The following is a 15246-nucleotide window of genomic DNA, read 5'->3' as shown; positions in this document are numbered from 1 at the left end:
CCAGGAGCTCATCTCCACAAATGGACTTTTCAGGATCCTTGGGTGGCTCCGTAGTTTGAAACCAATTCTGGTTATCGCTTCTCGGCCTTTTGGCTAAGATCAAGTGTAGTATCTGTTCTTATCAGTTTAATATCTGATACGTCCCCTATCTGGGGACCATATATTAAATGGATTTTTAGAACAGGGAGATGGAAAAAGAGCTTGCTCTGTCCACTCCACGCATTGACCTGGTATTGCAGTATCTCCAGGACCGGTGCACCCCTTCTTTAATGCAGTTTCTAAAATCAGAAAGAATTGAATTCAATGTTTTTTGTTCATTTTGCTTGTTTGTCGGATTTTGGGATGGACTCTTTGGCTTTGCTTTTCTTCTCCTCATTGGATTTTTCATGTTCAAAGTTGCAGAAGCCAGATTACAAGCTCATTTTGGTTCAACTTCAGCAACTGTGCATTGCATTGCCATGTAATGTGATGCAATGCTATCTTTCTAGCTCTCCCTTTTTACTTCCTTTTGGATAAACAGACATATTAGGCAAGCATTTTGGAGCTTTCACCTAAATAACTACAGGTGGTGAGATAAGCTGCACAATATAATTGACCTTTCAGTATATTGTTGCACACACACCATCTATTTAGCAAATGCCCTTGTTATCAACAGCAGCCTTTTAAACTCACCTGAGCTAACAGGTATGTGCGCTGGTTACTCTGCTGCGCTTAAAATTTCTTTTTTGGTTTGCTACAATGCCTTTTCTGAAACGTTGTCTCCTTCTGCTGGAACACTGACTTCTTTCATTTAATGCCTGCAGACTATAAAAGAGAACCCAACCCAAAAAGTTTGGTTGATTAGTCTGTGGCATTCTGTTAAACTGTTGCTTATGGCGGTCTCTGTGAGCTTCTCAGCGACATTCAGCCAGCCAGGTATCCTGCCTGCAGTAGATGGAATGTGGCAATAGAACGCTGGCTGCGCGTGTCATAATAGGCTCTGAGCCTTTATATACCTGTGCACAGCAGCAGCCACCTTCAGTCTGCTGCTGGACAGCCAGCAGCAGCAGCAGCAGGAGAGGTATGTAATCAGGAGCCCTCCTGCTAAGGGTAGACAGCTGCTCGTTCCACCCCACCCCCCGCCTTAATTGGTTCTCCTCCCTTCCAACGGTGTTGAGGCGGGTGGGAACAGCAGGGGGTGAAGGTGCTGTGTTTAAAGAGGTGGAGTTATGCAGATCTAAAACGCGTGGATTGCAGCAGCAGCAAGCCGAAAAGTGCAGGCATGTAAGGGATCTAGAGGTTGACAACATGTCTTCTTAACGGGAGTCCAGGAGCTCATCTCCACAAATGGACTTTTCAGGATCCTTGGGTGGCTCCGTAGTTTGAAACCAATTCTGGTTATCGCTTCTCGGCCTTTTGGCTAAGATCAGGTGCAGTGATCTAACGGTTGCTGCCTTGGTCTCGGCTAGGAGGTGCCTGGGGTACCCGACTTGTTGGCCTTGGGGGATCGCTCTCTCTTAACGGAGGGAGCTTCACCCCCTTGCAGCTATTGGCAGGTCGGCTTAGTCCCCGGACAACGGGGAGCGATCGCGTCTTGTCTTCGGGGCGACCCGAGGAAATAAGGGCGTTTTCCTTTGCTGAGCTTTATCGCTTAGTGGGCTGTGTAAGTTCTTGGGGTACCCCTCCCTCGGTCTTGGGTTTGTTCCTGCTTTTGTGGGATTCATTCCCTTGTTACTATTGGGGGAGGGCTTAGTCCCTGAGGGCCGAAAATGCCTTTTTCTTTTGGATTTGCGGTGGGGGAGACTCCACTGCGACAGTCCATTAGAATCATGGTGGATGAATGCCAGCGCCATGAGAAGAATCTGCAGTACATCGTGCATGAGATTCTTTTTGGGTTCTTCCACCTGGAGCGAGATAAGATCCTGTGTCTTTACGATCAGGAATTCCGTGGGCGATATACCATTTCCTTTATGGCTAAATCATGCTGTGATAATATCCATGCAGCACTGATGGTTGCGGACAAGGACGATGAGAGACTGAACGGGCTGAGCTTTGACTTCCTGTACGGTGAAGAGGAAGTACCCTTGGTGATCTTCATGTACAGCCCATTCGTCTCTGAGGGCGATATCGAAACCTTTTTGAAGCGTTACTGCAAGTCAGTGCGCTTCTCACATGATATCCTCAACTCCCAGCGCTTCTGGAATGGGAAGAGGAAATACCTGGTGAAGTTCCATCCAGATCAGAGCGGCATTGGTGGTCTTCACCACCCGCCTGCTAATTTTGCCATTGGTAATGTCAGGGGATTCCTACGCTACCCAGGAATGCCCCTTCAATGCCGGAATTGTCATGAATATGGGCATACACGAGAAAATTGTACAAGGGCTCTGAGATCGTATGTAACCTATGTGGGAAGGCAGGTCACGCCTTCAGGAATTGTCCGAGCAAAAAGTCAAAAACATATGACATGTTTAAGTCAGGTCAACTGACTATCCAAGAATACTTCGGAGGGAGTATTACTACACCTGCCCCTGGACCTGGGTTGGCGCACGCTGACGGGTCCGGAACAAATCCTTCAACGGCTCCGCCAGAGGGCCCGCTGGTAGTTCCACAGAAGGACGGTCGTAGGGGTTCCATAAGATTAACCGAGGGTTCGCTCTCTGTGGAATTGATCGATGTTCTGGCTCTAGATGTTGCCGTATCTCAGAGTCAAGAGGAAGGGTCCTCATCCAGCATGAATGCACCACCGGCATTATGTGGAACTGAGGAGACCTCTAGTACCCCGATTAAGCAAGCACCCAGATTCGCCACACCATCATCGGTGATCTTGGGTAAGGGCAAAAAGGGTACGCTCCTTAATCGATCAACCAGTGTGTCGGATAGAGAGACCTCTAGGGCGCGAAGTAAAAAGGACCCGGCTAAGACCCAGTCGAGCCCTGGTCCTCGAACCAGAAGTCGCAGTAGTTCCGTGACCAGACCAGAGGACAAGACGACCCAGAGGGATGACACCCGTTCCATAGACCAGACCGCCATGAGGACTGCAGATGCACAGGACTTGGAAAAGATGGACAGCTCCCAGCCTCTGAAAAGACAACGGGAGGACGTAAAGCAACCTGATATCCAAAGAAAACACGGATGTCGAGGTCCAGATGAGGAGCCAAAAGTGGATGATGCCTTTTTGCCTGCTTCAGATCCCGGTAATATTAAACAAATCCTGACCCCTGGAGATGCGGAGGAGGAGGTGCCGTGTATTGACTTCTTCCCATCTTCAGATCCTGATTCTTCTTAATGTCTGTTCCTCTTAAAATCTCCTCACTAAATGTGAGGTCCCTAAAGAGCCCTACACGTAGGGCTGCTTTATTTTCTTATTTAGAGACATTGGACTTTGATTTCTGCTTTCTACAAGAATGTGGTATACAGAGTAATTTAAATTATAAGGACTTAAAAGAAGACTGGAAACTGGGCGCTTCTGTGTGGTCCGGTGCTAATGACTGTCGTGCTGCCGGAGTTGGACTACTTTGCCGTGGACATTCTACCATCATTCAATCTGTGACTGAAATTATACCTGGCAGAGCTATTTTAATACATCTTGTTTTTAATGGACTTTCTTTACGTTTATTAAATGTGTACGCTCCTCCTGGGAAGCAGGAAAGGGCGGATTTACTTGAAATATTGCCATTATTTTGTGTTGGGTCAACCCCCCTGCTAGTGGGAGGAGATTTTAATTGTTTACGTGATGGGGAATCCCGGCAGGGTGGGGATGTGAATCGTAAAGACCGTACCTCCTATTTGTTGAAAAGTTTAATTGATGATTTTAGATTACAGGACTGCTGGAAGGAACTCTTGCCGGCGGATCCAGGTGTTACATGGTCCAATGGAAGAGTTTCTTCTAGAATTGATTTCATATTTGCTTCTACTGCCTTTAAACCTTGTAAATGTTTTCTTTTATCTAATTTATTCTCTGATCATAAAGTTTTATCTGTGTTTTTAGAGTTAGCAGGGGAACAAAATACCTCAAGAGGCCCATGGAGATTAAATACAACTCTCCTAGAGGATATTGATATTCAAAAGAGGTTTGTGCAGGCCTACCAGTGCTGGCAATCAAAGAGAGACCCCCGCGCCTCGATGCTGGATTGGTGGGAGAGCATTAAACCTAAGATTAAATTATTTTTTATTAAGGCAGGGAAAATGAAAGCAAAAAAGAAAAAGCAGTGGTTTTATGTTTTTAATATGAGATTACAAGTACTCTTTAAACTAAAAGAAGTTGGTATTGATGTGGATGATGATATTGCAAATCTTAAGTCTGAAATAAAAAATGCTCTTAATGAAAAAGGAAAACAAATAATTTTTAACTCCCATGTACAGCACCTGGAGGAAGGAGAGAAATGCTCCCGATTCTTCTTCAAAAAGGTAATGGGGAGGAGGGACGCAATCCTAAATCTTGAAGGTGAAAATGATATTAAGGGTATGTTAGGAAAAGCTTTTAATTTTTATCAACTTCTTTTTAACACTAAAGTTATAGATCCATCCTTTTTAGAGTATGCTATTAATTCCCTTGATTTTAAGTTAGATATTTTAGACCAGGGTATTTTATCTAGGGATCTCACCAGTGAGGAACTTTTACAGATTTTTAAGAGTTTCTCCAGTGGGAAAGCCCCTGGGGAAGACGGTCTACCGATTGAGTTTTATCTGACTTTTTGGGGAATTTTAAAGAACGATATGTTTTTATTGTTTAAAGAAGCTTTTAATACTAATAAATTACCCCCATCTTGGAGGAGAGGTCTGGTATCTTTAATATATAAAAAAGGGGATAGGAGCCAACTTAAAAACTGGCGGCCTATTACGCTTTTAAACCTTGATTATAAAATTTTAGCTAAACTTATTGCAGTCCGTTTAAAACCCTTTATAGCCAAATTAATTCACCCTAACCAGGTATGTGGTGTTCCCGGAAGAACCATAGCTGAGTCCCTCAACATAATTAGGGATACCATATGGTATTCAAAAGAGAGAAGTCAAAACCTTGCTATTTTATCCTTAGACTTTGAAAAAGCTTTTGACAGGGTATCGCATGAATTTCTTTTTATGGTTCTTAAAAAAATGGCGTTTCCAGAGAAAATTTTAACCCGCATTATGCTTTTATATCATTCTTGTTTTAGTCAAATTTCTGTAAATGGGTTTTTAACGAAGGGGGTTCCTCTATTATCAGGGGTGAAACAAGGGTGCCCTCTCTCACCACTGCTCTTTATCTGTGTTATGGAACCACTATTAACCATACTGAGAAAAGATAAAGTAATTAAAGGGGTACCTATTCCCGGGAGTAGGGGTATGCAACTTAAAGCCCTAAGTTACATGGATGATGTTACCATACTATGTCCAGATTCCACATCTCTGAGGAGGGTATTGAGAAACACACAATTTTTCTGTGAAGCCTCAGGTTTTAAATTAAATATAGATAAATGTGACTGTTTTAATGTGGGGGGATGGGACTCCTCTTTGACCCCTGGGATAGTGATACAGAAAAATCACATAAAAATTTTAGGAATTATTTTTAACCAAGCCAATGAGGGGGACCCTAACTGGGACTCTGCAATGGATAAAATAGAAAAAAAGATCTCATTGTGGAATTTAAGGAACCTTAGTATGGAAGGTAAAATTTTAATTATTAAAGCTGTTTTAATTCCCATTATGTTGTATGTTGCAATGGTGTTTCCCCCTTCCAATTTACAAATCAAGAAAGTAACAAGAATTGTTTTTATGTTTTCATGGGGTTCAAAAATGGAAAAGTTAAAAAGAGATCTGATGTACAAATGTAAATCTAATGGAGGTAAAGATGTACCCAATTTTTTTACCTTTTTCCATATAAAGTATTTCTGCTTCTGTTTTAAGGTTTTTAAATCTGATGGCATTTTTAGTTATTTTTTAAAATATGCAGCAGGAATGATTTTTAAAAGGTGGTTTAGCCTACCTTTAAGTTCTCCTGTGCTCCTGTGCCCACCTAAACAGTATGTGATACTTGAGAAAACGGTCAGACTTTTAGGTCTCCAGGAATTGGAGCCTGATATATTGGGGGACCAAAGGAAGGTATCTATTGCTTGCAGACACTCTGAGGACACAATTCCTGTCTCCAATTTTTCACAGGCAAGGTCCAAAACGGTGTGGCGAAATGTGTACGGGAAATATCTTGCAAATGTACACAAGGACCTTGCCTGGGCTATCGTCCACCAGTGCCTCCCTACCCGTGAGTTTCAACATAGGCGGGGGCTGGTGGCGAGAGCCAAATGTCCAAGAGATATATGCGGGGAAAGTGAGTCTGTATTGCATCTCTTTTGGAATTGTCCTTTTGCACAGGAGGTTTGGAGAAAGGTAGGCCCACTTTTAAAATGGGCATGTGGCCTGAAAGATTTTAATCACTTTTATGTCTTTTATGGTCTTTTTAAGTGTCCAAATTTTAAACAATTCCGAGTTGCCTGGATTATTATTAATTGTTTTAAAAATGCCATGTGGAAAGTTAGAAATATTTTACTCTTCAAACATGATCATATTGATTCAACAGACTGTATAAAAATTGCTTTAAGTGAAATGTATATTTACTATCTCAGAGATAAAAAACTGTATGGAGCAAAAGAAGCGGCTTCTATGTGGTGTGTACAATTATAGAACACAATTAGTGGTAATTAAATAAACCCAAGTACATCTGTAATTATGATTTTCTTAATTGTTACAATGGTTTTATGATGGTAAATTGTGTTTTTACAAAAAACTTGAATTGATTATTATCATGTTTTATCATTTTATTGTAATGTTATAAATGTTCTTTTTTAAAACCTTTGTAAATATACTTTTGAATCAATAAAATTGCGTTGAAACCTTATCTGTTCTTATCAGTTTAATATCTGATACGTCCCCTATCTGGGGACCATATATTAAATGGATTTTTAGAACAGGGAGATGGAAAAAGAGCTTGCTCTGTCCACTCCACGCATTGACCTGGTATTGCAGTATCTCCAGGACCGGTGCACCCCTTCTTTAATGCAGTTTCTAAAATCAGAAAGAATTGAATTCAATGTTTTTTGTTCATTTTGCTTGTTTGTCGGATTTTGGGATGGACTCTTTGGCTTTGCTTTTCTTCTCCTCATTGGATTTTTCATGTTCAAAGTTGCAGAAGCCAGATTACAAGCTCATTTTGGTTCAACTTCAGCAACTGTGCATTGCATTGCCATGTAATGTGATGCAATGCTATCTTTCTAGCTCTCCCTTTTTACTTCCTTTTGGATAAACAGACATATTAGGCAAGCATTTTGGAGCTTTCACCTAAATAACTACAGGTGGTGAGATAAGCTGCACAATATAATTGACCTTTCAGTATATTGTTGCACACACACCATCTATTTAGCAAATGCCCTTGTTATCAACAGCAGCCTTTTAAACTCACCTGAGCTAACAGGTATGTGCGCTGGTTACTCTGCTGCGCTTAAAATTTCTTTTTTGGTTTGCTACAATGCCTTTTCTGAAACGTTGTCTCCTTCTGCTGGAACACTGACTTCTTTCATTTAATGCCTGCAGACTATAAAAGAGAACCCAACCCAAAAAGTTTGGTTGATTAGTCTGTGGCATTCTGTTAAACTGTTGCTTATGGCGGTCTCTGTGAGCTTCTCAGCGACATTCAGCCAGCCAGGTATCCTGCCTGCAGTAGATGGAATGTGGCAATGGAACGCTGGCTGCGCGTGTCATAATAGGCTCTGAGCCTTTATATACCTGTGCACAGCAGCAGCCACCTTCAGTCTGCTGCTGGACAGCCAGCAGCAGCAGCAGCAGCAGGAGAGGTATGTAATCAGGAGCCCTCCTGCTAAGGGTAGACAGCTGCTCGTTCCACCCCACCCCCCGCCTTAATTGGTTCTCCTCCCTTCCAACGGTGTTGAGGCGGGTGGGAACAGCAGGGGGTGAAGGTGCTGTGTTTAAAGAGGTGGATTTATGCAGATCTAAAACGCGTGGATTGCAGCAGCAGCAAGCCGAAAAGTGCAGGCATGTAAGGGATCTAGAGGTTGACAACATGTCTTCTTAACGGGAGTCCAGGAGCTCATCTCCACAAATGGACTTTTCAGGATCCTTGGGTGGCTCCGTAGTTTGAAACCAATTCTGGTTATCGCTTCTCGGCCTTTTGGCTAAGATCAAGTGTAGTATCTGTTCTTATCAGTTTAATATCTGATACGTTCCCTATCTGGGGACTATATATTAAATGGATTTTTAGAACAGGGAGATGGAAAAAGAGCTTGCTCTGTCCACTCCACGCATTGACCTGGTATTGCAGTATCTCCAGGACCGGTGCACCCCTTCTTTAATGCAGTTTCTAAAATCAGAAAGAATTGAATTCAATGTTTTTTGTTCATTTTGCTTGTTTGTCGGATTTTGGGATGGACTCTTTGGCTTTGCTTTTCTTCTCCTCATTGGATTTTTCATGTTCAAAGTTGCAGAAGCCAGATTACAAGCTCATTTTGGTTCAACTTCAGCAACTGTGCATTGCATTGCCATGTAATGTGATGCAATGCTATCTTTCTAGCTCTCCCTTTTTACTTCCTTTTGGATAAACAGACATATTAGGCAAGCATTTTGGAGCTTTCACCTAAATAACTACAGGTGGTGAGATAAGCTGCACAATATAATTGACCTTTCAGTATATTGTTGCACACACACCATCTATTTAGCAAATGCCCTTGTTATCAACAGCAGCCTTTTAAACACACCTGAGCTAACAGGTATGTGCGCTGGTTACTCTGCTGCGCTTAAAATTTCTTTTTTGGTTTGCTACAATGCCTTTTCTGAAACGTTGTCTCCTTCTGCTGGAACACTGACTTCTTTCATTTAATGCCTGCAGACTATAAAAGAGAACCCAACCCAAAAAGTTTGGTTGATTAGTCTGTGGCATTCTGTTAAACTGTTGCTTATGGCGGTCTCTGTGAGCTTCTCAGCGACATTCAGCCAGCCAGGTATCCTGCCTGCAGTAGATGGAATGTGGCAATGGAACGCTGGCTGCGCGTGTCATAATAGGCTCTGAGCCTTTATATACCTGTGCACAGCAGCAGCCACCTTCAGTCTGCTGCTGGACAGCCAGCAGCAGCAGCAGCAGGAGAGGTATGTAATCAGGAGCCCTCCTGCTAAGGGTAGACAGCTGCTCGTTCCACCCCACCCCCCGCCTTAATTGGTTCTCCTCCCTTCCAACGGTGTTGAGGCGGGTGGGAACAGCAGGGGGTGAAGGTGCTGTGTTTAAAGAGGTGGAGTTATGCAGATCTAAAACGCGTGGATTGCAGCAGCAGCAAGCCGAAAAGTGCAGGCATGTAAGGGATCTAGAGGTTGACAACATGTCTTCTTAACGGGAGTCCAGGAGCTCATCTCCACAAATGGACTTTTCAGGATCCTTGGGTGGCTCCGTAGTTTGAAACCAATTCTGGTTATCGCTTCTCGGCCTTTTGGCTAAGATCAAGTGTAGTATCTGTTCTTATCAGTTTAATATCTGATACGTCCCCTATCTGGGGACCATATATTAAATGGATTTTTAGAACAGGGAGATGGAAAAAGAGCTTGCTCTGTCCACTCCACGCATTGACCTGGTATTGCAGTATCTCCAGGACCGGTGCACCCCTTCTTTAATGCAGTTTCTAAAATCAGAAAGAATTGAATTCAATGTTTTTTGTTCATTTTGCTTGTTTGTCGGATTTTGGGATGGACTCTTTGGCTTTGCTTTTCTTCTCCTCATTGGATTTTTCATGTTCAAAGTTGCAGAAGCCAGATTACAAGCTCATTTTGGTTCAACTTCAGCAACTGTGCATTGCATTGCCATGTAATGTGATGCAATGCTATCTTTCTAGCTCTCCCTTTTTACTTCCTTTTGGATAAACAGACATATTAGGCAAGCATTTTGGAGCTTTCACCTAAATAACTACAGGTGGGGAGATAAGCTGCACAATATAATTGACCTTTCAGTATATTGTTGCACACACACCATCTATTTAGCAAATGCCCTTGTTATCAACAGCAGCCTTTTAAACTCACCTGAGCTAACAGGTATGTGCGCTGGTTACTCTGCTGCGCTTAAAATTTCTTTTTTGGTTTGCTACAATGCCTTTTCTGAAACGTTGTCTCCTTCTGCTGGAACACTGACTTCTTTCATTTAATGCCTGCAGACTATAAAAGAGAACCCAACCCAAAAAGTTTGGTTGATTAGTCTGTGGCATTCTGTTAAACTGTTGCTTATGGCGGTCTCTGTGAGCTTCTCAGCGACATTCAGCCAGCCAGGTATCCTGCCTGCAGTAGATGGAATGTGGCAATGGAACGCTGGCTGCGCGTGTCATAATAGGCTCTGAGCCTTTATATACCTGTGCACAGCAGCAGCCACCTTCAGTCTGCTGCTGGACAGCCAGCAGCAGCAGCAGCAGCAGGAGAGGTATGTAATCAGGAGCCCTCCTGCTAAGGGTAGACAGCTGCTCGTTCCACCCCACCCCCCGCCTTAATTGGTTCTCCTCCCTTCCAACGGTGTTGAGGCGGGTGGGAACAGCAGGGGGTGAAGGTGCTGTGTTTAAAGAGGTGGAGTTATGCAGATCTAAAACGCGTGGATTGCAGCAGCAGCAAGCCGAAAAGTGCAGGCATGTAAGGGATCTAGAGGTTGACAACATGTCTTCTTAACGGGAGTCCAGGAGCTCATCTCCACAAATGGACTTTTCAGGATCCTTGGGTGGCTCCGTAGTTTGAAACCAATTCTGGTTATCGCTTCTCGGCCTTTTGGCTAAGATCAAGTGTAGTATCTGTTCTTATCAGTTTAATATCTGATACGTCCCCTATCTGGGGACCATATATTAAATGGATTTTTAGAACAGGGAGATGGAAAAAGAGCTTGCTCTGTCCACTCCACGCATTGACCTGGTATTGCAGTATCTCCAGGACCGGTGCACCCCTACTTTAATGCAGTTTCTAAAATCAGAAAGAATTGAATTCAATGTTTTTTGTTCATTTTGCTTGTTTGTCGGATTTTGGGATGGACTCTTTGGCTTTGCTTTTCTTCTCCTCATTGGATTTTTCATGCTCAGAGTTGCAGAAGCCAGATTACAAGCTCATTTTGGTTCAACTTCAGCAACTGTGCATTGCATTGCCATGTAATGTGATGCAATGCTATCTTTCTAGCTCTCCCTTTTTACTTCCTTTTGGATAAACAGACATATTAGGCAAGCATTTTGGAGCTTTCACCTAAATAACTACAGGTGGTGAGATAAGCTGCACAATATAATTGACCTTTCAGTATATTGTTGCACACACACCATCTATTTAGCAAATGCCCTTGTTATCAACAGCAGCCTTTTAAACTCACCTGAGCTAACAGGTATGTGCGCTGGTTACTCTGCTGCGCTTAAAATTTCTTTTTTGGTTTGCTACAATGCCTTTTCTGAAACGTTGTCTCCTTCTGCTGGAACACTGACTTCTTTCATTTAATGCCTGCAGACTATAAAAGAGAACCCAACCCAAAAAGTTTGGTTGATTAGTCTGTGGCATTCTGTTAAACTGTTGCTTATGGCGGTCTCTGTGAGCTTCTCAGCGACATTCAGCCAGCCAGGTATCCTGCCTGCAGTAGATGGAATGTGGCAATGGAACGCTGGCTGCGCGTGTCATAATAGGCTCTGAGCCTTTATATACCTGTGCACAGCAGCAGCCACCTTCAGTCTGCTGCTGGACAGCCAGCAGCAGCAGCAGCAGGAGAGGTATGTAATCAGGAGCCCTCCTGCTAAGGGTAGACAGCTGCTCGTTCCACCCCACCCCCCGCCTTAATTGGTTCTCCTCCCTTCCAACGGTGTTGAGGCGGGTGGGAACAGCAGGGGTGAAGGTGCTGTGTTTAAAGAGGTGGAGTTATGCAGATCTAAAACGCGTGGATTGCAGCAGCAGCAAGCCGAAAAGTGCAGGCATGTAAGGGATCTAGAGGTTGACAACATGTCTTCTTAACGGGAGTCCAGGAGCTCATCTCCACAAATGGATTTTTCAGGATCCTTGGGTGGCTCCGTAGTTTGAAACCAATTCTGGTTATCGCTTCTCGGCCTTTTGGCTAAGATCAAGTGTAGTATCTGTTCTTATCAGTTTAATATCTGATACGTCCCCTATCTGGGGACCATATATTAAATGGATTTTTAGAACAGGGAGATGGAAAAAGAGCTTGCTCTGTCCACTCCACGCATTGACCTGGTATTGCAGTATCTCCAGGACCAGTGCACCCCTTCTTTAATGCAGTTTCTAAAATCAGAAAGAATTGAATTCAATGTTTTTTGTTCATTTTGCTTGTTTGTCGGATTTTGGGATGGACTCTTTGGCTTTGCTTTTCTTCTCCTCATTGGATTTTTCATGTTCAAAGTTGCAGAAGCCAGATTACAAGCTCATTTTGGTTCAACTTCAGCAACTGTGCATTGCATTGCCATGTAATGTGATGCAATGCTATCTTTCTAGCTCTCCCTTTTTACTTCCTTTTGGATAAACAGACATATTAGGCAAGCATTTTGGAGCTTTCACCTAAATAACTACAGGTGGTGAGATAAGCTGCACAATATAATTGACCTTTCAGTATATTGTTGCACACACACCATCTATTTAGCAAATGCCCTTGTTATCAACAGCAGCCTTTTAAACTCACCTGAGCTAACAGGTATGTGCGCTGGTTACTCTGCTGCGCTTAAAATTTCTTTTTTGGTTTGCTACAATGCCTTTTCTGAAACGTTGTCTCCTTCTGCTGGAACACTGACTTCTTTCATTTAATGCCTGCAGACTATAAAAGAGAACCCAACCCAAAAAGTTTGGTTGATTAGTCTGTGGCATTCTGTTAAACTGTTGCTTATGGCGGTCTCTGTGAGCTTCTCAGCGACATTCAGCCAGCCAGGTATCCTGCCTCCAGTAGATGGAATGTGGCAATGGAACGCTGGCTGCGCGTGTCATAATAGGCTCTGAGCCTTTATATACCTGTGCACAGCAGCAGCCACCTTCAGTCTGCTGCTGGACAGCCAGCAGCAGCAGCAGCAGCAGGAGAGGTATGTAATCAGGAGCCCTCCTGCTAAGGGTAGACAGCTGCTCGTTCCACCCCACCCCCCCGCCTTAATTGGTTCTCCTCCCTTCCAACGGTGTTGAGGCGGGTGGGAACAGCAGGGGGTGAAGGTGCTGTGTTTAAAGAGGTGGAGTTATGCAGATCTAAAACGCGTGGATTGCAGCAGCAGCAAGCCGAAAAGTGCAGGCATGTAAGGGATCTAGAGGTTGACAACATGTCTTCTTAACGGGAGTCCAGGAGCTCATCTCCACAAATGGACTTTTCAGGATCCTTGGGTGGCTCCGTAGTTTGAAACCAATTCTGGTTATCGCTTCTCGGCCTTTTGGCTAAGATCAAGTGTAGTATCTGTTCTTATCAGTTTAATATCTGATACGTCCCCTATCTGGGGACCATATATTAAATGGATTTTTAGAACAGGGAGATGGAAAAAGAGCTTGCTCTGTCCACTCCACGCATTGACCTGGTATTGCAGTATCTCCAGGACCGGTGCACCCCTTCTTTAATGCAGTTTCTAAAATCAGAAAGAATTGAATTCAATGTTTTTTGTTCATTTTGCTTGTTTGTCGGATTTTGGGATGGACTCTTTGGCTTTGCTTTTCTTCTCCTCATTGGATTTTTCATGTTCAAAGTTGCAGAAGCCAGATTACAAGCTCATTTTGGTTCAACTTCAGCAACTGTGCATTGCATTGCCATGTAATGTGATGCAATGCTATCTTTCTAGCTCTCCCTTTTTACTTCCTTTTGGATAAACAGACATATTAGGCAAGCATTTTGGAGCTTTCACCTAAATAACTACAGGTGGTGAGATAAGCTGCACAATATAATTGACCTTTCAGTATATTGTTGCACACACACCATCTATTTAGCAAATGCCCTTGTTATCAACAGCAGCCTTTTAAACTCACCTGAGCTAACAGGTATGTGCGCTGGTTACTCTGCTGCGCTTAAAATTTCTTTTTTGGTTTGCTACAATGCCTTTTCTGAAACGTTGTCTCCTTCTGCTGGAACACTGACTTCTTTCATTTAATGCCTGCAGACTATAAAAGAGAACCCAACCCAAAAAGTTTGGTTGATTAGTCTGTGGCATTCTGTTAAACTGTTGCTTATGGCGGTCTCTGTGAGCTTCTCAGCGACATTCAGCCAGCCAGGTATCCTGCCTGCAGTAGATGGAATGTGGCAATGGAACGCTGGCTGCGCGTGTCATAATAGGCTCTGAGCCTTTATATACCTGTGCACAGCAGCAGCCACCTTCAGTCTGCTGCTGGACAGCCAGCAGCAGCAGCAGCAGCAGGAGAGGTATGTAATCAGGAGCCCTCCTGCTAAGGGTAGACAGCTGCTCGTTCCACCCCACCCCCCGCCTTAATTGGTTCTCCTCCCTTCCAACGGTGTTGAGGCGGGTGGGAACAGCAGGGGGTGAAGGTGCTGTGTTTAAAGAGGTGGATTTATGCAGATCTAAAACGCGTGGATTGCAGCAGCAGCAAGAGGAAAAGTGCAGGCATGTAAGGGATCTAGAGGTTGACAACATGTCTTCTTAACGGGAGTCCAGGAGCTCATCTCCACAAATGGACTTTTCAGGATCCTTGGGTGGCTCCGTAGTTTGAAACCAATTCTGGTTATCGCTTCTCGGCCTTTTGGCTAAGATCAAGTGTAGTATCTGTTCTTATCAGTTTAATATCTGATACGTTCCCTATCTGGGGACTATATATTAAATGGATTTTTAGAACAGGGAGATGGAAAAAGAGCTTGCTCTGTCCACTCCACGCATTGACCTGGTATTGCAGTATCTCCAGGACCGGTGCACCCCTTCTTTAATGCAGTTTCTAAAATCAGAAAGAATTGAATTCAATGTTTTTTGTTCATTTTGCTTGTTTGTCGGATTTTGGGATGGACTCTTTGGCTTTGCTTTTCTTCTCCTCATTGGATTTTTCATGTTCAAAGTTGCAGAAGCCAGATTACAAGCTCATTTTGGTTCAACTTCAGCAACTGTGCATTGCATTGCCATGTAATGTGATGCAATGCTATCTTTCTAGCTCTCCCTTTTTACTTCCTTTTGGATAAACAGACATATTAGGCAAGCATTTTGGAGCTTTCACCTAAATAACTACAGGTGGTGAGATAAGCTGCACAATATAATTGACCTTTCAGTATATTGTTGCACACACACCATCTATTTAGCAAATGCCCTTGTTATCAACAGCAGCCTT

General features: G+C 43.4%; 8 non-coding genes across 8 annotated transcripts; all 8 read left to right on the top strand.

The window, feature by feature from the left end:
- The first annotated feature begins 73 nt into the window (after positions 1–73).
- Positions 74–264, top strand: LOC141275171 (U2 spliceosomal RNA). Its single transcript, XR_012323421.1, has one exon. It is a non-coding gene; the product is annotated as a U2 spliceosomal RNA (small nuclear RNA).
- A 6547-nt stretch (positions 265–6811) lies between these two features.
- LOC141150477 (U2 spliceosomal RNA) lies at positions 6812–7000 on the top strand. The gene has a single exon (XR_012246670.1). It is a non-coding gene; the product is annotated as a U2 spliceosomal RNA (small nuclear RNA).
- Positions 7001–8118: 1118 nt separating this feature from the next.
- Positions 8119–8309, top strand: LOC141149505 (U2 spliceosomal RNA). Its single transcript, XR_012245798.1, has one exon. It is a non-coding gene; the product is annotated as a U2 spliceosomal RNA (small nuclear RNA).
- A 1115-nt stretch (positions 8310–9424) lies between these two features.
- LOC141275170 (U2 spliceosomal RNA) lies at positions 9425–9615 on the top strand. The gene has a single exon (XR_012323420.1). It is a non-coding gene; the product is annotated as a U2 spliceosomal RNA (small nuclear RNA).
- A 1118-nt stretch (positions 9616–10733) lies between these two features.
- On the top strand, positions 10734–10924 carry LOC141149491 (U2 spliceosomal RNA). The gene has a single exon (XR_012245785.1). It is a non-coding gene; the product is annotated as a U2 spliceosomal RNA (small nuclear RNA).
- A 1114-nt stretch (positions 10925–12038) lies between these two features.
- On the top strand, positions 12039–12229 carry LOC141150458 (U2 spliceosomal RNA). Its single transcript, XR_012246656.1, has one exon. It is a non-coding gene; the product is annotated as a U2 spliceosomal RNA (small nuclear RNA).
- Positions 12230–13348: 1119 nt separating this feature from the next.
- On the top strand, positions 13349–13539 carry LOC141275169 (U2 spliceosomal RNA). The gene has a single exon (XR_012323419.1). It is a non-coding gene; the product is annotated as a U2 spliceosomal RNA (small nuclear RNA).
- A 1118-nt stretch (positions 13540–14657) lies between these two features.
- Positions 14658–14848, top strand: LOC141149504 (U2 spliceosomal RNA). Its single transcript, XR_012245797.1, has one exon. It is a non-coding gene; the product is annotated as a U2 spliceosomal RNA (small nuclear RNA).
- The last annotated feature ends 398 nt before the right edge of the window (positions 14849–15246 follow it).

This window comes from Phyllobates terribilis, unplaced genomic scaffold, assembly GCF_046119375.1.
Source record: "Phyllobates terribilis strain yellow unplaced genomic scaffold, ASM4611937v1 Scaffold_5__5_contigs__length_657084704, whole genome shotgun sequence".
Lineage (NCBI taxonomy): Eukaryota > Metazoa > Chordata > Amphibia > Anura > Dendrobatidae > Phyllobates > Phyllobates terribilis.
The sequence above is the reverse complement of the archived record's forward strand: the minus strand, read 5'-3'. Positions and strand labels throughout refer to the sequence as shown.